We start from the raw sequence: 25744 nt of genomic DNA, 5'->3' as shown, positions 1-25744 counted from the left end.
TTTCCTAACCCTTATCCTTACCTCATATTAAGCATCATATTCGATATTTGACTCAGTTATTACCTCGTACCAATCAATACTAGTCTATTAGATAGTATACACTAAATCTATGTTAATAATTCTTTTCCTATTATCTACCTCCTTGGTCCGGCAAGTAGCATTAAGGCGAGTTCTAACGTTGATCATCCGTTAAAAAGACTTCTATACGAAAGAATTATTAATACATGCAAGACACTATTCTAGAATTGTTATTTTAGCTAGGGTTTATCTCATTATTTGCCTATGGTTCCCACAACCCTAGTTATAGAGTTTAGTTCCTCATAGCCATAAACACAATATTCAAATATATTAAACAATAATTCATGTACTTACTTTAATGAGAAAGAATAAAGTCTGAAAATTTGTTTGATTAATCAACAAGAGTTACTTGTAAGAATCTCCAACAATCAACAACTCAGAAAAACAAAGTCTAATAATATGATGTTTAATCTCCAAGAGTCTAACCTCAAAAACGAGGTTTTTCGAACTATTTATAAAAAACAAAAACCTAATTAAACAAGGATTCTAATTACTGGAAATCTGTCAAAACGCGGCTGGGTCGACGGACCACGCGACGAAACGTCGTGGTCATGACGGACCGTCGTGGGCTCCGTCGCCCCATACTTGGTGCAATTCTTCTGCTGCTTTCTTCATTCCCCTCGACGGCAAGTGTGACGGACCGTCATAGGCACGACGGTCCGTCGAGGGTCTTTGTTATAAAATACTTCAACTCTTGGAATCTGGGTACTGGGATCACTTCTCTGATCTTCGCGACGAACCTGCAGGACGGACCGTCATAGCCATGACGGACCGTCACAAGCTTCGTAATCCCACACTTGGTCAGACTTCCCCTTCTTCCTTCATCAGCTTCTCTACGCTGCCACCTACGGACCGTCATAAGCTCCGTAGGTGGTCTCTTCTGCATTTTTCGCTCAAAATCTCCGCATTCAACTTTAGACAGATTTCCTGCAAAACAAAGAAAAACTTATATCAAAATTAGCACAAAAAGGCTTTCGGACACAATAAACTTAAGGAAAAAGGTATTAATTATACCGTGAAACCACGGTATATCAACACCCTCAACTTAAATTCGTTGTTTGTCCTCAAGCGACGCACTATGACTCACTACACAATCTTTGTACAATAGTATTCATATTTTATCCTTTGCAATCATTTGGCTATCAATCCCGACTAATCCCATCAAATCTATGCATGCTATCACTATTAGGCTTGACTTTTGTGGGATTCGAACATGACACAGACTCACCATGCACTAACACCTATCCTCTTCAATTTCTCACCGAGGTGCTAATAATTTCGGTATTGCAACTAGTGTCCTTACTTTAGAACAAAATCCTCATTTTTCACACAATGATTTCAGTTTGAGTATAAGGATTACATTTCAACACTCGCTCTCAGAACAAAGTCACACTCATTCATACCTATTGCCATAAGCTTGCCCTTATTTTCACTGGCTTAAGTTCGCTATACAACCCTTAGGATCACGATAGGACTTTTTTAGCTTGTAAAGTAGGCTCAGAGTCAGGTAGGGTATATTTAGGTATACTTTAGTGACTTTTTTCCTCCTTGACATATCGTCTAAACCTTCCGCTCTATATCACTTTATTTCGCCCAGTTTCTCCTATTCTTTCACCTTGCTGTTTCCCTTCTTTCTTCATTTGTGTAAGTGACTCTTTTCTTTTCTTGTTTGTAATTCTTGAATATTTCTTTTTTTTTCAACGAGTTCTTGAGTCACTTTACTTTTGTTCTTTCTCTCTCTTTGTTCTTTCAACCCCACTTTCCAGAGCATTCCTCAAAACAGCCACCCTCAACTCATGGCTTTGCCATGAGTCAAGGTACACAATACCCAAAGTTGGGTCAGGGCCATAACGAAGGTTGTTTATACATTAGCCACCCTCAACTTATGCTTTTGGCATAAGCTGAGGTGCACATGTCCAAGGAGGGACTAGGGCCAACATATTGTTCCCAGAAAAGATCAGTTGGGGTGAAAAAGAAAGGTCTAATTTTAAGCTCAAATTATTTGGATCAACGAAGGATAACTTTCATTTAGTTTCTTTTATTTAGGCTAGAAATGGGCTATATTGAATAAGGGCCTATGATCCTTTCCTAATTGTATGTTACAGCTTACTTTTAGCAGGACTAACCAGGCAAGTTCAAGCTCAGTATCAGTAGTGGACTATTCAACTTTCCTCACACTCACTTGACATCTCATCACTATACCAGATTATCAGACACCTAGTTCGACTTGAAGGTTTAGGGTAGTGCAATGGTGTAACTCTATTTCATGTTTAGATTCACACAATTATCAGTTACTACGCCTTTTCATGCAACCTTTTCCAGCTTTATCGGGATATCATTTCAGCCATCATGCTTCAGAATTAAACTATGTACAAAAGATATAACGTGCCGGTTCAACAGAAAAAGTAATCAGTCTTTTGGGGAAAAAGAACACAGGCAAGAAAACCCCAAAAGAGGATAGTGAGTTGGGCTACTCAGACTTCACCCTAACACTCACTTTCCATTTACCCCACCCCCAACAAAAAAGCATGCAATTGTCCCCAATGCATAAAAAAATCTAAAGATTAGAGGGGTAGGTGAAGCAAACCTGTGGCGCATAGCGCCGTCGATCAACAAGTTGGTGGGTGTGGTTTCCCAGAACCCACATCCTCTGCAATCTGGACACCCTCAGTGATGTCCTCAGCAACAACTGCACCCTCAGTAGTGCCTCCTGCTGTCTCTACAGTGTGGGAGCTAGACGCCCCAGCCGCTATCTGTGATGCTCTGATCTGGTGTGCCTCCGCCTCAGCAAGTGAGGCTCTCCTCACGGCCTCCATCTCTCGGCGCTCCTTCTTTCTTGCTCGCGCCTCATCCTCTGATCGACCCCTCCGCCTCTTGGCACTCTCTCTCGGGGAAGATGGGGAAATGTCTGGAGTAGAAAACAGAGCCGCCAATACAGTATCCTCAGCAGGCTCGACAGACTCTGACACTCTTGTCGCTAGGATCGTGTCGATATCTGCACGAAGACTGGCGACTGCAGCCTGGAGAGTCGACACATCTACCGGAGGGGCTGGTCGAGCTAATACTCTCAATTCAAAGGCATCGAGGCGCTGGTTAACCTCAGCAATCTTCTGCTGCATCTGCCTCTCCATACGCGCCTCAGACTCAGCAATAGACTTCTGCATCCACGACTGGATATGATGCAGAAGAGTGGCCATTTGTGCCTCCAGTTTTTGGACTCGGGCAAGCGGGGCCGGTGTCGGTAGAGGGGCTGTGCTGCTATCCGGGATAGACTCGACCGGGGTAGTGTCCGTGGATGCCTGTGTAGCTGTGCGAGCCTGGGCCACCGTATCCGCAAGGTCATCAGATAGTGGTGGCAGCTCTGGACAGGGCCCTCGACGTGGGGCCAACTCATTGGCCTCGTCTCTGATGAGGCCGACGTCAACGGTACTCGGCGGGGTCCTCAACTGATCTACGTGCCATATGGGCACACCTTCAGACCTGCAAAGGGCAAAGATCTTGCACGGAAAGGGGTAGGTGGTGGTGACCTTGAATGCCCTCTCGTGCATGACTGCCTGGAGAAGCCATGCATAGTCCACCTCGAAGCCGGCTATCATCGCCGCCATCAACACTGCTCGATCCCAAGTGACTATGTTATCAGCAGCTGTGGGGGAAAGGCAGTGACGCACGAGCAGCCACAAGAACTTGGCAACGAACGTGAGGTTGGCCTTCTTGATGGCCCCCTTCGGCTCGGTGACCCCAATCTGCACCCTCTCCGTCAACTGATAAGTGTAGGGCCATCCACCGCTTGGTGGTCTCCCTCAGTGCTGGCTCTCGCAGGAACTGTCCATCCTTCACTACCTGCCAGCGGTAGTCAAACTCGGCAATGATGGGGGTCCGAGTAGCATCTACACTCTCGCCGTATAGGAACCGGCGAATGGCGGGCAGGGAAATGTCAACCTGCACGCCCCGGACTAGAACCTGCTCCAATGGGGCCTGTTTTGCGGGAGCAGCCCGCCTGTCGATCTGTGATCGGAGAGTCGCTACGTAGGACGCGTAGAACTCTCGGACCATCTCCTCACTGTATCGTCCCAAGGGACGGGCTGTCCACTCTAGGCGATGCCTGGTGAATATGTTGTGGATCTCCGGCATCGAGGGGAGACTCCCTGTACGTACCCGCCGCTCCAGGGTGAGTGTTCGAGTCATTACTCCTTTATCGGTCAAGAACTTCGCGTCGGAGTAAACCTGAAACTGGCCTTCAACGCACCACCGGTTTGGCTGGTCAGAGGCTGCGGTGGGGACCGGGGCTGGTGCGCCGGATGTGGAGTCTGAACTGTCAGCCTCATCAGACGAGGTCGACGCTGCAGCAGTGGCGGGTGCGGAAACCTCAGCAGATCCTGAAGCTTCCTCGGACCAGGATGCTCCCAAGGAGCCAGACGCTCCTTCCTCGTTTGTGGCCGACCCAGAGGGTGTGCCGATCAGTGTGCGCTCCTCATCAGACTGGGAGGCAGTGACTACGCCGGACGCCACCGTCTTGGGTGTGGCTCTGGGGAACGTGTAGCACGGGAAGGGGCGGAGGTGCCTGGGGGCATGTATTCAGGGTCTCGCTCATCATCAGACCTGATGATCAAGCGTGCATACGGGGCGACAGACTTAGATCGCCCGCGTGCATAAGTGCGGTCTTGCTTGGGTGCCATAGTCGATAGTACCTGTAAAGGGACAATATTAGTATGAGTAGTGGCAATCAAATCAGGCAAGATCATATGACATGAAACTTTAAAAAAAATGTGTTAGTAATATTGAAACTGTACCACATGACGGGACCTATGACGGCTCGTCGTGAATATGACGGACCGTCATGAGGTCCGTCATGTTATACTTGGTATATGTATATATAAGGAACCCTGAAGGAGGGGTCGCTGACCATCATGACGGTTAAGCAGGACGGACCGTCGTGGGTATGACGGTCCGTCGTAAGTGTACGTCGTTGGACACTTGGAAAATTTTTGGAGGCCCTTATCATAGGGGTCTCTGACCATCATGACGGTCGTGCAGGACGGACCGTCGTGGGTGTGACGATCCGTCGTAAGTGTACGTCGTTGGACACTTGGAAAATTTTTGGAGGCCCTTATCATAGGGGTCTCTGACCATCATGACGGTCGTGCAGGACGGACCGTCGTGGGTGTGACGGTCCGTCGTAAGTGTCCGTCGTTGGACACTTGGAAAATTTTTGGAGACCCTTATCATCGGGGTCTCTGACCATCATGACGGTCGTGCAGGACGGACCGTCGTGTGTATGACGGTCCGTCGTAAGTGTCCGTCGTAAGTGTCCGTCGTTGGACACTTGGAAAATTTTTGGAGACCCTTCTCAAAGGGGTCTCTGACCATCATGACGACCGTGCAGGACGGACTGTCGTGAAGACAACGGTCCATCACAGGCGTCGTTGGGGAGGGTGCTAGGGCTTATGCGACGGACTCTACGACGGTCCGTCGTGAATACGACGTACCGTCATCGGGGTCTCGTTCTGAATATCAAAGACAGAACTGTAGGTACCCTAAGCAACCCCAATGAACACATATGGTCGTGTAGTGTTGTGGACCTCTATGTGTCTACCCCAACTACCTAGGAAACTATTAATGTGAAATCACCTATGTCTGGGGTTATTATCATGGCAAATTCAAACATTTAGAGCCTAGGTCTAGACATAATCATATCAAGGGAACAAGATACGACTAGGAACAAATCTAATAATAACTAATAAACAAAAATACAAGAGAAATGAGTACAAATTTAGAGACACATACCTTGGAAATGGAGAAAACACAAGTGTGGAATGATTCAGGTGGCAAGGTAGATACCAAAAACAGCAGCACCGACAAGTAACTGATAGTAATAAGGTTGGGGAGATTGTGGAAGTAATGATCAGTGGGGGAAGTGTGGAAGTGGAAAAGAGAGGGGAGATGAGAGGAAGTGGAAGTAATGGGGTGGAATATGGAGGGGTGGGGAGTATAAACGGTCAAATTTTGAAAAGGGGTCCAGCCGGGTCGTGGTTTCCGTCGTGTGTGCCCTAATTTCAAAAATGACAGAAATACATACCTGGTGTGACGGTGCATACGACGGTCCGTGTCACTCGCGACAGTCCGTCGTTGTATCCGTCAGTGGCTACTGCGGAGTAGTTTTCTGCAGAATTTCCTGGTGATGTGCCTGCAAATTTAAAACCCATTTATAGAAAAATGCTACCATTATTAAAAAGATGACAAGTATTGGGTTGCCTCCCAACAAGCGCCAGATTTAACGTCGCGGCACGACTGGGGCCACTTGATTACTCAGACTTCATCAAGATGGTATGCCTCGATCACTTCATTCGCCGATTCAGCATGCCCTAGATAGATTTTTATGCGTTGTCCATTCACCTTGAACCGCACACCCTCCTTAGTTTCCAACTCGACTGCTCCATGAGGGAATAGTTAGGTAACCGTGTAAGGACCAATCCATTTGGACTTGAGTTTGCCTGGAAACAAGCACAATCTGGAATTGAATAGAAGCACTAAATCCCTGACCATAAACTCTCGTTTTTCAATTTTGTTGTCATGATACTTATTCATCTTTTCTTTATATAGGGCTGAGCTTTCATAGGCTTTTAAGCGAAATTCATCAAGTTCATTCAACCTATTTAACCGTTGCTCTGCAGCTTCGCTCCAATCCAATTTTAACTTCTTCATAGCCCACATGGCTTTATGCTCTAACTCAACCGGAAGATGACAAGCTTTCCCATATACAAGTTGGTATGGAGACATACCTATGGGAGTCTTATAAGTTGTCCGGTAGGCCCAAAGAGCATCATCAAGCCTCCTTGACCAATCTGTTCTACTAGCATTTACTGTTTTGGACAATATCTGTTTGATCTCCCGATTCGATACCTCAACTTTCCCACTAGTTTGAGGGTGGTAAGGCGTGGCCACATTATGGCGAACACCGTATTTCTCCAATAACCCCTTGAACAATCTGTTGCAGAAGTGGGAACCCCCATCACTAATAATGGCCCTTGGAGTGCCAAAACGGGAGAATATATTCTTTTTGAAGAATGCAGTGACACTCTTCCCTTCATTGTTTGCGAGAGCTATGGCTTCGACCCATTTAGATACATAATCAACTGCTACAAGAATGTACTTCATCCCATGAGAACTCACGAAAGGGCCCATAAAGTCAATACCCCACACATCAAATAACTCAATCACAAGAATGGGGTTTAGAGGGAGCTCTTGCTTTCTTGAAATACCACCATCTCGTTGACATTTGTCACATGATTTAGCAAACCCATAAGCATCTTGATGAAGAGTTGGCCAATAGTAGCCACATTGCAATATCTTGTGAGCGGTTCGGATACCACTGTGATGTCCGCCAACAGGTGAAGAATGGCATGCCTCCAATACACTCAACATTTCATATTCGGGCACACAACGCCGAATAAGCCCGTCGGCACAACTCCTATACAAGTATGGTTCATCCCAAAAGAACTTCTTCACATCGTACATGAACTTTTTCCTTTGATGAAAGGACAAGTCTGATGGAACAATATCACTAGCCAGATAGTTCACAAAATCTGCGAACCATGGAATCAAGTCTTGTGAAGCAGCCAATACATGTTCATCGGGGAAAGTATCATCAATGTCAGTCTTATCCCCTAACTCTCTCATAGCTTCATCCTCTAGACGGGACAAATGATCAGCAACTTGATTTTCAGTCCCTTTTCTATCCAGCACTTCAAAGTCAAATTCTTGCTGCAGTAATACCCAACGAATCAGCCTTAGTTTCGCATCCTTTTTCGCCATCAAATATCTCAGTGCTGAATGGTCAGTATGCACTATGACTCTAGTACCTAGAAAATAGGAGCGAAAAATTTCTCAAAAGCAAAGACTACTGCGAGGAGTTCTTGCTCAGTCACTGTGTAGTTCTTCTGGGCTTCATTTAGGGCTTTACTAGCATAGTAAATTGGGTGAAGGATTTTGTTTCTTCTCTGTCCCAATACTACACCAAGAGCCACCCCACTAGGATCGCACATTACCTCAAATGGACTGTTCCAATCCGGAGAAATAATGATAGGTGCAGACACTAACTTCTCTTTTAGCTCACTGAATGCTTTAAGACAGGACTCATCAAAACAAAATTTACATTCTTTCTCCAGTAATTTGCACAATGGGTGTGCAATCTTTGAAAAGTCTTTGATGAATCTCCGATAAAAACCTGCATGCCCAAGAAAGCTTCTCACACCTTTCACAGAGATCGGCGGGGGAAGTCTCTCTATTACCTCAACTTTAGCTCGATCAACCTCTATACCCTTTTCTGAAATGCGATGACCCAACACAATACCCTCTTTCACCATGAAATGACACTTTTCCCAGTTTAGTACCAGATTGCAGTGTTCACATCTCTTAAGAACCTCAGATAAATTTTTCAAGCATCGCTCAAATGAATCACCAACCACAGAAAAATCATCCATAAAAACCTCTATAGTATCCTCCACCATGTCAGAAAATATTGACATCATACATCTTTGAAAGGTTGCGGGTGCATTGCACAACCCAAACGGCATTCTTCTGAACGCAAAAGTTCCATATGGACAAGTGAAAGTGGTTTTATCTTGATCTTCTAGTGCGATAGAAATCTGATTATACCCCGAATACCCATCAAGAAAACAATACCACCCTTTTCCGGCAAGTCTATCCAACATCTGATCCATGAAGGGCATAGGAAAATGGTCTTTTTCAGTCCATGAGTTCAGTTTACGGTAATCCATGCACACCCTCCATCCAGTAACCGGTCTCATCGGAACAAGTTCATTCTTTTCGTTGGGGACCACAGTCATTCCCCCTTTCTTAGGTACACACTGAACCGGGCATACCCAACTACTATCGGCGATTGGATAGATTACTCCAGCATCCAACCACTTGATAATTTCCTTCTTCACAACCTCTTGCATAGGAGGATTCAAGCGTCTCTGGTGCTCAATACTCGGCTTATGATCAGGCATGAGTTGGATTTTATGAGAGCAAATACCAGGAGGGATCCCAATAATGTCCGCAATGGTCCACCCAATAGCTCTTTTGAACCTTTTTAGTACCTTCACCAAACTCTGAACCTGTTGTTCATCTAGGTCTGATGCAATGATTACCGGCAAAGTGTCACCATTTCCTAAGAATTCATACCTAAGATGAGGTGGAAGAGCTTTTAATTCAACTTTTGGAGCTTCCTCTATAGATGGTTTAGCGGGTGGGGACTTGCGATTCTTCATATCAAGCTCAAATTTCTTCGGTTTAAACCGAACATCACCTCGGTCAGGAGCCGCTACTAATGACTCATACTCTTCAATGCAATTGCTATCAAAGTTCATTATCACTGCCGCTAATGCTTCGACACCTAGACATTCTTCTATTTGTGTCTCAAAGGTCTCACCCATGTTGTAGGATATAGCAGATGCCGATTGGAGCTCATCACTCTGCCTCATGGACCTACAAATATTAAAGGTCACTTCCTCACTGTTCAATCGAAATTTCATCTGCCCCTTTTCCATGTCTACTAAGGCTCTTCCCGTAGCTAGGAATGGCCTCCCAAGGATAATAGGCACTTCAAAATCAACTTCACAATCAAGAATAACAAAATCGGCTGGAAAGATGAATGACTCCACTTTTACTAGCACATCGTGGAGTATTCCTATAGGTCGTTTTACTGTTCGATCAGCCATCAGTAGCCGCATCGCCATGGGTTTTGGGTCACCCAAACCCAACTTCTTGTAAATCGAGAGGGGCATGAGATTTATGCTTGCCCCCAGATCACATAATGCTTTCGCAAAATGTAATAGCCCGATTGTACAAGGAATAGTAAATGCGCCCGGATCTTCTTTCTTTTGGACCAGAGATCTTGTAGCAATAGCACTACAATGCTGCATTCTATCATTATCCTCAAAAGTGACCGATCTTTTCTTTGTAACCAGATCTTTCATAAATTTAGCGTAACCGGGCATTTGTTCTAAAGCTTCTACCAAAGGGACATTGATAGAAAGTTGCTTCAACATTGTTATAAAACGCCGGTATTTACCATCCTCGGTCTTTTTCACTAATCTCTGAGGAAATGGGGGTGGTGGCCTAGGCATAGGAGTTACTTTTTTAGGCACTTCAGCATCTTTTGTAGTGTTATCCTCTAATTCAGAATCAACTTCTACCACTTTTTCAGATTCTATTGTCACCTTAGTCTCATCAGATGGCATAGGTGGATTAATGGCTTGCTTGCCACCGCGAGTAGTAATTGCCATACAATGTCCATCATTTTTTGGATTTTGGACAGTGTTGCTAGGAAGAGTGCCCGGTTGCCGTGTGTTCACAGTTGCAGATAATTGAGCCAATTGTAACTCAAGTTGCTTAATTGATATTGCATGGATATCAACTTTTTGCCCAATACCCGCTAGATCATTCCTCAACTCTTTATTTTGCTCATCACTAGCATCGAACCTCCTCATCATTTTATGCAACATATCCTCAACTCGCGACATACTACCTCCACCATCCCTAGGAGTAACTTCACGATTTTGAGGAGGAACATAAGGTCCATTTCTGTCGTTTCTGTTACCATAGCTACCCCTGTTGAAGTTGTTGTCGCGATTGTAGTTTCCATCTCGGACATAATGACCCTCACGGTTGTAGTTACCATAGTTCCGACCTTGGTTCCCTTGACCTTGGCGCCAATTATCCTGATTTGAGCCTTGGGCGCTTGGTCGGAAACCCCCCATCTGTTCATTTATTGCATAGGAATCCTCCTCATAATAACACTCATCAATTGGAGGTGGTGGTTTAGCCAAGTAGTTGACTACATTAACCTTTTCTGCACCCCCAGTGACATGTTTTAGTACCAACCCAAGCTCAGTTCTCATCTGAGCCATTTCTTCCCGAATATCATCTGTGGCAGGGTTGTGGGTGGACTGCACTGCGAAGGTGTTTCTCCCTGTATCGGACTTCCTAGTACTCCAAGCTTTGTTGTTACGGGAGATTTTCTCTAATTTCTCCGCAATCTCAGCATAAGGGCATTCTCCATAAGATCCACCTGCTATAGTGTCCAACACCGTTTTATTGTTATCATCCTATCCCCTATAGAAGTATTCCTTTAGTGACTCATCATCAATACGGTGATTTGGGAAACTTCTCAAGAATGAGGTGAATCTATCCGAAGAACTACTAACTGACTCTCCTGGTAGTACCACAAAGTTATTCACCCTGTCTTTGTGGTTTAATTTCTTGGAGACTGGATAGTAGCGTGCTAAGAAGACATCCCGTAGTTGGTTCCAAGTAATAATAGAGTTGTATGGAAGCTCAGTAAACCACATAGCAGCCTCTCCCATCAGTGAGAGAGGAAACACTCTGAGACCTATTACATCTAGGTCCAAATCAGGCCTCCCCACACAACTCTTACACACTGCCCTTACCTTAGCTATATGGGCATGTGGATCCTCAGAAGGTAGCCCTGAAAACAAACCTCTGGCACTGAGCATTTGCATTAGACTACTAGTTACCACAAAAGTGTGGCCTGTAGGTAGAGGAGGCAAAACCAGTGGCCCGTCCAAATCTGCTATGTTATCATAGCCTCTGTAGTATGCTTAGGGCCATGGAGCGGGATTCTGTCCCCTCTGTTGATGTTCACCCGGAGCATCGGGTAATATCTGACCATGAACATCAGCCAGAGCTGGGATGTTCTAGTTTGGATCCTCATCATTGATTCCCAAGTTACGATTCATGTTTCGCAGTGTACGTTCTAGCTCGTGATCGTAGGAAAACAACGGTTCTCTTCCTCTCCGTGTATTTGGCATACAAGGAGGATAATTCTGAAAAGGAATCAAAAACAATAAAACAAAGTAAAATCAAGAAAATATCAGCTAAACTATAGTAAGAAGTTCAAGTTAATCTAAAAGCTAAATTCCCCGGCGACGGCGCCAAAATTTGATACGCTCAAACTTACTTCTCAAATGAGAAGTAAAGCGGTCGCGTCAAGTAAATAACCCAACTAGTGAGGTTGGGATCGTTCCCACGAGGAAAATAGTCTAGACTTAACTCCAACTTGTTATTACTATTGTTCGGTTGATGACTTCCTTAAAAAGTAAAAGCATAAAAGGGGGGTTTTGTACTTCCTAAGAAAATAAAAGAAATAACTAACGAACTTGACAGAGACACTTAACAACTTTTAATGTTGAGTTTCAATCAAGTAATCAAAGTAACTAGGGTTTACGTGTTCCCCACAGGTTCATAACTTGATAATTCTAGCTATAACAATTCTTTCCTAGTATCTTGCATGCAAAGTGATAAGCTATGTATTTCTAAATCCTTGGTCCGGCATCTAGAAAATCTCACTCCGCACCTTGGTCCGGCTACGTGTGTTGCTTTCCTAACCCTTATCCTTACCTCATATTAAGCATCATATTCGATATTTGACTCAGTTATTACCTCGTACCAATCAATACTAGTCTATTAGATAGTATACACTAAATCTGTGTTAATAATTCTTTTCCTATTATCTACCTCTTTGGTCCGGCAAGTAGCATTAAGGTGAGTTCTAACGTTGATCATCCGTTAAAAAGACTTCTATACGAAAGAATTATTAATGCATGCAAGACACTGTTCTAGAATTGTTATTTTAGCTAGGGTTTATCTCATTATTTGCCTATGGTTCCCACAACCCTAGTTATAGAGTTTAGTTCCTCATAGCCATAAACACAATATTCAAATATATTAAACAAGAATTCATGTACTTACTTTAATGAGAAAGAATAAAGTTAGAAAATTTGCTTGATTAATCAACAAGAGTTACTCGTAAGAATCTCCAACAATCAACAACTCAGAAAAACAAAGTCTAATAAAATGATGTTTAATCTCCAAGAGTCTAACCTCAAAAACGAGGTTTTTCGAACTATTTATAAAAAACAAAAACCTAATTAAACAAGGATTCTAATTACTGGAAATCTGTCAAAATGCGGCTGGGTCGACGGACCACGCGACGGAACGTCGTGGTCATGACGGACCGTCGTGGGCTCCGTCGCCCCATACTTGGTGCAATTCTTCTGCTGCTTTCTTCATTCCCCTCGACGGCAAGTGTGACGGACCGTCATAGGCACAACGGTCCGTCAAGGGTCTTCGTTATAAAATACTTCAACTCTTGGAATCTGGGTACTGGGATCACTTCTCTGATCTTCGCGACGAACCTGCAGGACGGACCGTCATAGCCATGACGGACCGTCACAAGCTTCGTAATCCCACACTTGGTCAGACTTCCCCATCTTCCTTCAGTAGCTTCTCTACGCTGCCACCTACGGACCGTCACAAGCACGACGGACCGTCATAAGCTCCGTAGGTGGTCTCTTCTGCATTTTTCGCTCAAAATCTCCGCATTCAGCTTTATACAGATTTCCTGCAAAATAAAGAAAAACTTATATCAAAATTAGCACAAAAAGGCTTTCGGACACAATAAACTTAAGGAAAAAGGTATTAATTATACCGTGAAACCACGGTATATCACTTAGCCACATTAGCGAGAAAGGACTTAATGATCTAGCCAAGAAGAAATTATTGTCAAATTTCCAAAGTGCTAAAATAGAAAAATGTGAGCACTGCTTGGCTGGTAAACAAAATAGAGTTTCCTTTAAGTCCTACCCTCTTTCGAGGAAGACAGAGTTGCTTGAGTTAGTGCACTCTGATTTATGTGGTCCAATGAAGACAAAGACATTAGGTGGTGCACTTTACTTTGTCACTTTCATTGATGATTACTCGAGAAAACTTTGGGTCTATGTCTTGAAGACTAAAGACCAAGTGCTAGGTGTCTTTAAGCAGTTTCAGGCTTCAGTTGAAAGAGAAACTGGAAAGAAAGTGAAATGTATTCGTACTGATAATGGTGGTGAATATTGTGGACCATTTGACGAATACTGCAACCATCAAGGTATTAGACACCAGAAGACTCCTCCCAAGACTCCTCAGCTTAATGGTTTGGCTTAGAGGATGAACAGGACCTTGATGGAAAGAGTTAGATGTTTGTTTTCTTAAGCAAAGTTGCCGAACTCATTTTGGGGTGAGGCTTTATTGACCACTGCACATGTTATTAATCTATCTCCTGCTGTTGCTTTGCAAAGTGATGTACCAAATAGTGTTTGGTATGGAAATGATGCTTCCTATGACCATTTGAGAGTATTTGGTTGCAAAGCTTTTGTACATGTGCCGAAAGATGAGAGGTCAAAGTTAGATGCTAAGACAAGGCAGTGCATCTTCATTGGATTTGGCCTAGATGAATTTGGTTACAGGCTATATGATCCAATTGAAAAGAAACTTGTGAGAAGCCGTGATATTATTTTCACAGAGAATCAAACAATTGAAGATATTGACAAAGAAGAGAAGGTAGAATCTTCAAGTTTTGATGGTATAGTTCATCATGATGAAGTTCCTCACACAAGTGTGCAAGATGTTGTTGGGTTTGATAATCATGGTGATGCCCAAAATCATGTATTGAATCAACATGTTGATGTTGATAATAACAATGATATTGTTATTGATAATCCTGTTGCTCGGGAAGTTGTGGACGAATCAAATATTCCGCTTCGGAGGTCCACAAGACAGGGACTTCCTTCCTCCCATTTTTCACCCAATGAGTATGTGTTACTCACTGACGGGGGAGAACCTAAATGTTATGAGGAGGCCATGGAAGATGAGCACAAGAATCAATGGATTGAAGCCATGCAAGACGAGATGAAGTCTTTGCATGAGAACCACACTTATGAGTTGGTAAAATTACCCAAGGGCATGAGAGCTTTGAAGAACAAGTGGGTGTTCAAAGTTAAAGTTGAAGAACACAACTTGAAGCCCAGGTACAAAGCTAGATTGTTTGTTAAGGGACTCGGTCAAAGGAAAGGTATTGACTTTGACGAAATATTTTCTCCTGTTGTGAAAATGTCCTCGATTCGCACAGTTTTAGGTTTGGCTGCTAGTCTTAATTTAGAGATTGAGCAGATGGATGTGAAGACGGCTTTCCTTCACGGTGACCTAGAAGAATAAATTTATATGGAACAACCTGAGGGCTTCAAAGTAGATGGTAAAGAAAATTTTGTATGCAAACTCAAAAAGAGTCTCTATGGCCTAAAACAAGATCCTAGACAGTGGTACAAAAAGTTTGAATATGTTATGGGGGATCAAGGCTATAAGAAGACTTCTTCAGATCATTGCGTATTTGTACAAAAATTTTCTGACAATGATTTTATCATCCTTTTGTTGTATGTGGATGATATGTTGATTGTGGGCAAAAATACTTCCAAGATTGATGAGGTAAAGAAAGAGTTGTGTAAGTCTTTTTCAATGAAAGACTTGGGTCATGCCAAGCAAATTTTGGGCATGAGAATTACTCGTCTTAGAGATAAAAGGAAGATTTATTTGTCCCAGAAGAAGTACATTGAATGCGTATTGGAGCGCTTCAAGAATGAGAAGCCTGTGAGTATACCTCTTGCTGGTCATATGAAGTTGAGCAAGAAGATGTGTCCTACAGCTAGGGAGGAAAAAGAGAACATGGCCAAAGTTCCATATTCCTCCGTCGTCGGAAGTCTAATGTATGCAATGGTGTGCACTAGACCTGATATTGCTCACGCAATTGGTGTTGTCAGTAGATTTCTCGAAAATCTGAGAAAAGAGCATTGGGAAGCTGTGAAATTGATACTCAGGTATCTTAGAGGAAGCTCAGATGAATGCTTGTGTTTTGGAGCATCAAATCCAATCTTGAAAGGCTATACAGATTCTGATATGGCAGGTGACCTTGATAACAGAAAATCCACTATTGGATATTTGTTTACTTTTTCAGGGGGAGCTATATCATGGCAGTCAAAGTTGCAGAAGTGTGTTGCACTATCTACAACTGAAGCTGAGTATATAGTGGCTACTGAAGCCGGCAAGGAGATGATATGACTAAAGTGATTTCTTCAAGAGCTTGGTTTGAATTAGATGGAGTATATTGTCTATTGTGACAGTCAGAGTGCAATAGACTTGAGCAAGAACTCCATGTACCATGCAAGAACAAAACACATTGATGTCAGATATCATTGGATTCGTGAGAAAGTGGAGAATGAATCATTTCACGTCAAAAAGATTCACACAAATGAAAATCCTACAAATATGCTGACCAAGATGATACCAAAAGACAAGTTCGAGTTACGCAAAGAACTTGTGGGTATGAGGTCTCTCTAAAGAAGTTGAAGATACCTTCTTCCAGTAAATGGGACTGGAGGGGGAGATTTGTTGAATCCATCCCATTGTTTTAGTCAACTTTAGCTATTCAAATGGTACAAGCAATTGTTAAAAAGGAATAGTAATTGGAGTTGAAAAGAAAAGATTTGGTAGTTGGCAAATTGGTAAGATTTGCAACCATTTTTGACTTTGCTATGTTTACATATGTCATTAGTGACATAGGTATGGTTTTATCCTTCTATAAATAGAGCATTCTTGCTCATTTGTAGAACACACCAAGTTAGAGAGAAAAACCATTTTGAGAGCAAAGTGAGGTATTCCATAGACTATGTAAGAAAATAGTCTGTGAAGAAAAATAGAGTGTGAGCGATATTTTAGTAAGACGGAAACCAAAAGAGTGTTGTTCCTTTTGAGTGTGTAGTAGTCACTTTGAGTGTTGTATTCGTGACTACATAGTGTAAAATTCCTTACTATAGTAATATCAGTTGCTCCGCTTGGCCCGTGGTTTTTTCCCTTAATCAGAAGGGTTTCCACGTAAAATTATTGGTGTCGTTATTTTCTCATTTTATTTTCATTACTTTTACCATATATACTTTTGTGCTTGTCCGCGTTTTCCCAACATTTCTAAGCGTAAAACTTGATGTTTTAGTATCTAATTGGGGATTATATCATTACCTCCAAAACTCTCATATATTTCTCCTAGATGTTGGAATTCGGTTCTTCGGTTCTGTTTAATCAAATTTTGATTCGATTCTTCGATATTCAGTTTTAGAAAAGTGTGCACCATAGTTTATACCAAACTAGATCGATTTGGTTCGGTTTTTTCTACTTCGGTTCAATTTAGTTTGGTGTTTTTAAATCAATTTTTCGGTGTGAATAAAAATAAAGAGGGAATATAATAAAGTCTTAAAGAGTTTCATCATGTATTTAATAAAAATAAAGTGGCATAAATGATTTTTTAGCAAAGATGTCAAAGGATTTGTTTCTATTTCCTAGCATAGATGGTTGTCATTTTGCTAAAGCCCTAAGGCTTTCTCCCATACCGGAATGCTGAATGAATAAAGAAGAGAGCAAGCAGCTTAGCAAGCACGATGTCACGATGAACTTTCAAACATCCAAAATATAAGGACTCACAATGTACAATTGTACATAAACAACCACGTTCAACAATTATATTTGTTGTCATTTAAAAACTGAAAATTTAAATGGGTCATGTAAATTTTTTGAGTCAAAATTCAAAAGTGTATAACTATTATTAATTAAGCAATATAATTTAAATATTTTTAAATTTAGTAAATAAAACTTTGATTCTTCGGCACCATAGTTTCAGGACCCTTGCATTGAACTACGAATCGAAGTTCCGAAAAAAGAAAACTGACACCAACTGAAACATCGAAGAATCAAAAAAATTCAATTTGATTTGATTGTTCGGTATTTATGTCCACCCCTAATATCTCCCAAGCTTAGAGCAAGAATCAAGAAGCAAAAATCTACTCTAATTCTGTGGAGTATGTAGGGTTATCATAGTGAGGAAGCAAGATCTTTCTCATGGCCTACATCTACGTATAAAAAAAACTAGAGTTTTTACTCAAAAATTCAATATGTTCAAAACTCTCTCTATATTTCCATTATTTAATCTTGATTTCTATATAGACATTTCAGGACTTCACATTATTAATGATCTTTGAGTATTGTTCATGCTTAATATACCACATGAATCCTTTGTTAAGATTGTAATTCAGCAGCTAAAGAACTCCATTAATGGAGCTTGTGTTTATGATTGAAGACAATAGAGTGACATGAAGAAGATACACGTGATTATAATTTGGGAAAAGAAAAACTGTCTTTTATTCCTCCTCCTTTCTGTATTTATACATGTGTATGAAAATAAGAAAATATATACACCATGTGACAGCTAACCATCTAACTAAAATTTGTAACAAACTTTCTACAACTGCAACTCTAACTAATTTACATACATCAAATAATTAGTTAGCACCTAATTAATCTCAACACCCCCCTCAAGTTGGAAGGGAGATACTTCTAGACAACTTGTGCAAAATGGTCGAATGCTTGGCTCCAGTAAGACTCTTGGTTAATATATCAGCTAATTGCTCCACGTTTGGAATATGGTGAAGAGTCACAAGTCCCTCTTGAAGCTTATCTCGAACGAAATGACAATCAACCTCAATGTGCTTAGTCCTTTCATGAAAGACAGGATTCTTTGCGATATGTATAGCTGCTTGACTGTCGCAAAAAACTGATATAGGTTGGGAGGGTCCTTCTCCTAACTCATGAAGCAATCGTTCAGTCCAAACCAACTCTCCAACTACCTTTCGTATTGCTCTGTATTCTGCCTCTGCTGAAGAAAGTGAGACAGTCGTTTGCTTCTTGGATTTCCAACTTATTGGACAGTTCCCTATGAGCCCTATATATCCACTCAATGACTTTCTGGAGTCAGGACATGCAGCCCAATCCGAGTCGCATATAGGCAATGATAGTATAGTTCAGCTCCTTAGATAGATAAATCCCTAGTGTAGGATTATTCTTCAAGTACCTCAACACATGAAGAGCAGCTTTCAGGTGAAGCTCTCTTGGTGCTTGTAGAAACTGACTAAGATGTTGCACACTAAATGCAATGTCTAGTCTATTATTTGTAAGAAAATTTAATTTTCCTACCAACTTTCTATAATATGTTGGGTCCTTTAATACAGTGCCCTCATGTGACCTTAATTTGACAACAACATCGAGAGGAGATGAAGTTGGACTATAATGATGACAATCAAACTCCTTGATCAAATCTGTAGTACACTTTCTCTGTGTAATAAGTACACCATCTTGTTTGTAAAGAATCTCTAAACCCAAAAAATAATGGAGTTTCCCTAAGTTCTTGATTTTGAACTGATCATGTAGGAAAGACTTCAGGGATGTAATTTCAGCCAAATCAGTTCCTGTTAAAATTACATCATCAACGTATACTGCTACGAGAACTGCAGATGACTTGTCCCTTTTGTAAAACAAAGAATAGTCACTGGTGGAGTGTGAGTAGCCTCTTGAATACAAAGTTTCTGCCAATTTCTCATACCATTGCCTACTAGCTTGTTTCAAGCCATATAAAGACTTGTTTAGCTTGCAAACAAGTCCCTTTTCACCAACTTGGAGTCCCTGCGGGAGATCCATATAGACTTCTTCATTTAGATCACCAGGTAAGAATGCGTTGTTCACATCTAATTGATATAAATCCCAGCCCTTCTTCACTTCCAAACTAATCAAAATCCTCACTGTAGTCATCTTAACTACTGGAGAAAATGTTTCAGTATAATCGATGCCATCTTGTTGAGTGTATCCCTTTACCACAAGTCTAGCCTTGAATCTTTCCACTGTCCCATCAGCCTTATGTTTGATTTTATAAACCAACGGGCATCTAATTGCCCTTTTTCCTTCAGGTAATTGAACTAGATTCCAAGTATTATTAGCATATAAAGCTTCAAATTCAAGTGTCATTGTTGATTTCCAAGCAGGGCTCATGATTGCCTCCTCATATGAATTTGGCTCACTATCATGAATGATGTTCCTAACTAATTGCTGACTCTCTGAATTAAAACTAGTGAGTGAAACATGTTGTTGACCATTGATATCAGGAGGATGGTATGGTGATTGTTGAGGCTGTAATTTAGGAAGTATATAGTTGTACTCTTTGAGATAGTCTGGCACAGTATGGATCCTACTTGTTCTTCTAGGTGCAGGTAGATGATGTGAGCTGGAAGTGGTAGTAGTGGGAATCTGAGGTGAACAAGGTATCTCTGGATGAGATGATGCAGTAATTATTTCTGGAAGGTTTGATGTTGGAGTGGTCTCATCAGATGAGTCCCTAGTGATATTTTTATGTGTAGCATTTGACATGGTGGTCTCAATAGTGTTGTTTGTGACAGTAGTGGGGTTGTCTTCATTTAAATCAAGATGAGTTTTATTCAAAATATTGTTTGTAGGACTAAGCAAATCAGTATTAGAATTAAGATGTCTCAGTACAGAACTGAAAGTAGAATCAGGGAAAGGAAGAACAAAAGGAAAAATGTTTTCATGAAACAATACATCTCTTGAAATGTGTATTTTCTTGGAGATCAGATCTAGAACTTTGTAACCTTTTGTGTTGAAAGGATATCCAATGAAAACATGTGGAGTGGATCGTGGTTCAAACTTGTCTTTGTGAGTTTTAAGGGTGGTAGGGAAGCAAAGACAACCAAAAGATCTTAGATGTAAGTATGTGGGTAGTTTTCGGTATAGGACTTCAAAAGGAGTTTTGTTTTGGATGACTGTAGAGGGGAGTCTATTGACAATATAGGTTGCAGTTAATATGCATTCCCCCCAATATCTCATGGGAAGTTTTGATTGATACAACAAACTTCTTGCAATTTCAAGTAGGTATTTGTGTTTTCTTTCCACCACGCCATTTTGTTGTGGTGTATATGGACAAGTTCTTTGGTGTGTGATGCCTTTTTCCTGCAAGAACAAATTTGTTTCTTTATTGACAAATTCAAGACCATTGTCAGTTCTAATGGCCTTAATGGTTGTGTTGAACTGATTTTCTACTAGAGATGTAAAAGCCTTTATGGACTGTAGAGTGTTGGTTTTGCAACTGATCAGTTGAGTCCAAGTTGACCTGCTATAATCATCAATTATTGTGATGAAATATTTGTAATTATCATGAGTTGGTATATTGTATGGTCCCCATAAATCTATGTGGAGGAGATCAAAAACCTTGGTGGAAAGGGTGGTAGTATTGGATGGAAAAGGTAACCTTGCATGTCTAGCCATGGGACAGATAGTGCACAAAAAGGGTTGTTTTGGGGAAAATTTAACTGGTATGGTATGGATACCTTTCATTTTGACAAAAGGAACATGTCCTAGCCTGGTGTGCCACAAGTAATCTACACTGTTTTCATGAGATGTGCAAAGAGAAAAACATTCTGAAGGTGTAGAAATATTTCTAGAAGTGACATTTGATTTTGTATTACAACAAGTATTTTTATTACTTGAATGGGTAAATCTTACATTGGTAGGAAAATGTGATACTTGTTTATTGACATTATGCTGAGGAGGACAATCAGATGAAACATAAGAACCAAAAGAACAAGTTGAAATAGCAGCATTGTGGCATTTTGAGCACAAGAAGTAAAGACCATTCCTTGCTTTACCAATCACCAGAGGGCTCTTTAGTGAAGGGCCCTGTAGAGAACACGAAATATCATTGAAATTGACTGTACTTTTGAGATGAGAAGTTAAGCAATGTACTGAGACAAGATTGAACTTGAAAGTAGGTATAAACAATACTTTGTATAAAATCAGTGTTGAATTTAAATGTGCATCCCCAATTTCTGTCACTCTAACTCTATAACCATTAGGTAATGTGATTAGGAATGGGTAAAGTAAAGGTCTAACATTGGTGAGTAATGTTTTATTAAAGATCATATGGTGTGAAGCTCCAGAGTCTATAATCCAGGATTCAGCAGTAAGCTTGGAACAATTACATGAAAGATCACCAATTTCAGTAATAGAAGAGTGACAAGCCATGATACCTGCGAAGTTCACAGCTCCACTCATGATGTTGTGTGCAGATTCTTTTGAGCTCCCACTTGTTCCCTGAATCTGAGTATTTTCAAGCAATTTCACCAAATGGTCTTATTGAACTTAAGTCAAACCTTGAGTTCCCTGACTAGAATCATCACAAGTAGAGTGAACATTAGCTGCTGCACCAAAATGTCGACCCTTAGTAAACTTGAAATTTGGGGGAAAGCCATGTAGTTTGTAGCACTTAGCCTCTGTGTGCCCACTTTTCTTATAGTAATCGCAAAACAAGTTAGCTCTGTTGATATCTGGAAAAGGATGAGTATTGTTGTTCCTGTTAGAATTCTGAAACTGGTTTGTAGGTCCTCCATAAGCATTGTTTCCATTTGTATGCTTATTTCTGGAAAAATTCATTTTGAAACCATTACTTCCAGAAAGAGCACTAAGAGATGTGGAAGCCTTGAGAGAAGTCGAGGCTAAAGACATGCGAGCAGAAGGCTTGACTTTTCGTTGTTTCTCTTCTTGAACTAGAATGGAAAAAGCTTGTGGCATAGTCGGCAATGGGTTCATCATTAAAATACTACCTCGTATCACAGTGTACACCTCATTTAGTCCCATTAAGAATTGAATCAGTCTGCGATCCTGCTCTGCCTTATGCATTTTGATTTTACCACCACAATCGCATAGACATGTATACTAAGTATTGACGTCCAGAGTAGAGAGCTCCTCCCAAAGTCGACGAAGCTTGGTGTAATATCCAGTGATATCTAGATTTCCCTGTGCAAGGTCATTAATCTCCTGTTGGAGCTGAAAAAGTTTTGCACCATTGGTTTGATCATAACGATCAGCTAATTCGTCCCATAATTCCTTCGCATTGTTGACGTATTGCAAGCTGTCGGCTAAATCCTTTGATAATGAATTGAGAATCCACGACATGACCATGTCGTCGCAACGTTCCCATTGGGCAAATATAGGTGAATTTGGATCTGGTTTCTGCAGTTTTCCATTGATGAAAACAATCTTATTTTTCACAGAAAGAGCTCGAAGAACTCCACGCCTCCAGGATCTATATCCAGATCCATCAAAAAGAACTGGAGTAATTGAAGATCCGGCATTCTCCGATGGATGCATATACAAAGGATCACTGTAATTGATGGTTGGTTGAGCGAGATTTGGATTAGTGGGATTTGGATTCGTTTCATCTGTTGGAGCCATGATGATTTTGAAGGAAACTTTGACAAGAAAAAAAAATTACAATCAAAATGGAAACTGAAAAATGATTACAATCGAGAGCAGATTGCAACGAGGATTCAAAAAAAATGGAATATGAATCAAAACAGAGAAAGAACAAATGTAGCAGAATCTGTAGAAGGAAAAGAAAAACACTTATTGCTCTGATACCATGTTAAGATTGTAATTCAGCAGCTGAAGAATTCCATTAATGGAGCTTGTGTTTATGATTGAAGACGATAGAGTGACATGAAAAAGATACACGTGATTATAATTTGGAAAAAGAAAAACTGCCTTCTATTCCTCCTCCTTTCAGTATTTATACATGTGTATGAAAATAAGAAAATATCTACACCATGTGACAGCTAACCATCTAACTAAAATTTATAACAAACTTCCTACAACTGCAACTCTAACTAATTTACATACATCAAATAATTAGTTAGCACCTAATGAATCTCAACATCCTTTTTTGTTAAGAAGTATTTAAAAATCTTGATATACTATTTCATGTGCATTATTTTCATGAGTAAAGTAAATTTTAAATCATAAAGTAGTATTTAAGAAAGAATTCAAGAAAGCACGAATTGCTTCAATTGCATTATTTTCATAAAGAAAAACATTTAGCTTTAAAGAAATCATATCTTAGTTTCAAGAAAGTACATCAGTTGTTCATAAAAGCATTTTCTTTTAAAGCAAGTTCATTATAGTTATAAAAAGTATTAGCATTAACTCAAGATAAAAATTATCAATTTTTTTCTTCCAACGTGGATATTTTCTCTAAATGGGATATCATACCATTATTGAGCGTTATTGCATTGTTTAAGGGTTTGTATTAGGCATCGAGTTGGATAAAAGTTCAAATAATTCAAAACTTAGAACTACACGGCTAGCATAGAATAAGATCACGTTGTTGATTCGGACAACTCCTCAGAAATCCCTTGGTAAGGGCTGAGAGATTGACTCAATTAGTTAAGTTTGTCCTTTTCCTAAGCAAGGTATAAAATGACCCTGACAATGTAGGCAAGACGTTGTATCATCTTGAGCTAACGTGTTAGACAAACTCTCCTAGAAAAGTTAAGTTATATTATTTTCAGTATTGCTACTATTGCATATATCTCAGTTATAAAGCTTTATTGTTAAAGTACTTACATGATTTACTATTCAGTTTGACTTTATTTTAGCTTATATTTAGAAAGTTGCTCATTCATCTCAGTTTAGTCAATTGTTCATTCAACTATTTTACATACCGTACATTTCATATACAGAGGCCATTTGGAGCATGCAGATTCAGGTGTTTGTGATCGTCAGCAAATGCTTCAGCAAGATCGCTTTCCATCAGCTTTTTGGTGACACCTTATTGCTTCTAGAGAGCTCCAGTTTAGCTGGTTCAATTCATTTAATTATTAGTTATTGCTAGTAGAATAGTCATAATAGCCGTGAATCTTACTCATACAAGTTTAAGGAGCTAATTGAGTCCTGGTTTTCAGATGATTTCAAACTCAGTTATTATTATTATTATTATTCAGAAATTTCAAAGTTAAAATAAAATTGTTGAGATGAGTTGCTTTTATTCAAAATCGTAGTGATGCTCAATCTTTTATAAAGATTTCACATAAATTGTTCGGTCTTCAAATTTAGCAGCAAGTCAGGCTAAGGAAATATCCTTCTTGATTTCTTGGAGGATATTATCTAACAAATATTCTTGATTAAAGCTATTAATACTAATGTTAATCAATTTTAGTTAAGACAAATTATGAATATAAACTCACTTTGATTGGATATCGATTACCAATGGCTCAAATCCCACTCCAAGGCTTTCAAGTATTCGAAAATGTTAGGAAAAAATGACTAACAGTCAACAAAGGGGTATTTATAGACTTCCCACGGGTTAACCTTATACATATATTGTTGATATAATACACAAACATGTCATTTTACTTAGCTTCAACTGACATCTATGCCCTCTAACTTTGGGTGTGGACATATAAAAACTTGAACTTATATAAAGTTGAACAAGTAGATACATGTGTCTTACATGACATAATACACATAAAACACTATGTAGGACACATGTGTTTAGTTGTTCAACTTTATAGAAGTTTAATATTTACTTGTGTAAACCCAAAGTTGAAAGACAGAAAATACAAGTATTAAGTACACTTGTGTGTGGTTTAAAACTACAAGGGCTTGAGGGAATACAAAATGGTAGTTCTTTGGCATTTTGAATGTTAAACCTTGTATAACATAACTATTGTTTTGTTACGCCACATTGGTCTCAGTATAAAATAATACATCAATTAACGTATTAAATTCTAGCAAATTTACCTAATACTTGACTCAGAAAACAAACCAAATTTTATACCACCACATCACTCAATCCATTAAACCAAACGACCTCTTAGGTTTAAAACAAATTCATGATCTTTGATGACTAATCTTTCTCCTTTTATGACTATTTTCACCTCCTCCGTTTCTTGGCATTCACCAATTGAAGTAATTCAAAACAGTCATGAAGCAATTCATTGATTTTTCTTCGGAAATAACACCAAATATTTTGACAATGCGATGTATCTTGGAGTGCTAGACTAAGGACATGTTGCGTGACTTGAAAAACGGAAGCACAATAGACGAATCA

The 25744-nt window shown here is 40.3% G+C and overlaps 1 long non-coding RNA gene across 1 annotated transcript; it reads right to left on the bottom strand.

Annotated features, from left to right (window-relative positions):
- Positions 1-12867: 12867 nt before the first annotated feature.
- LOC138337780 (uncharacterized) lies at positions 12868-24691 on the bottom strand. Its single transcript, XR_011211193.1, has 2 exons — positions 24357-24691; positions 12868-13504 (listed from the first exon to the last, which is right to left on the bottom strand). It is a non-coding gene; the product is annotated as an uncharacterized lncRNA (long non-coding RNA).
- Between the last annotated feature and the right edge of the window lie 1053 nt (positions 24692-25744).

This window comes from Solanum lycopersicum, chromosome 8, assembly GCF_036512215.1.
Source record: "Solanum lycopersicum chromosome 8, SLM_r2.1".
Lineage (NCBI taxonomy): Eukaryota > Viridiplantae > Streptophyta > Magnoliopsida > Solanales > Solanaceae > Solanum > Solanum lycopersicum.
Note: the sequence above shows the minus strand (reverse complement) of the source record. Positions and strands in the feature narration are given on the sequence as shown.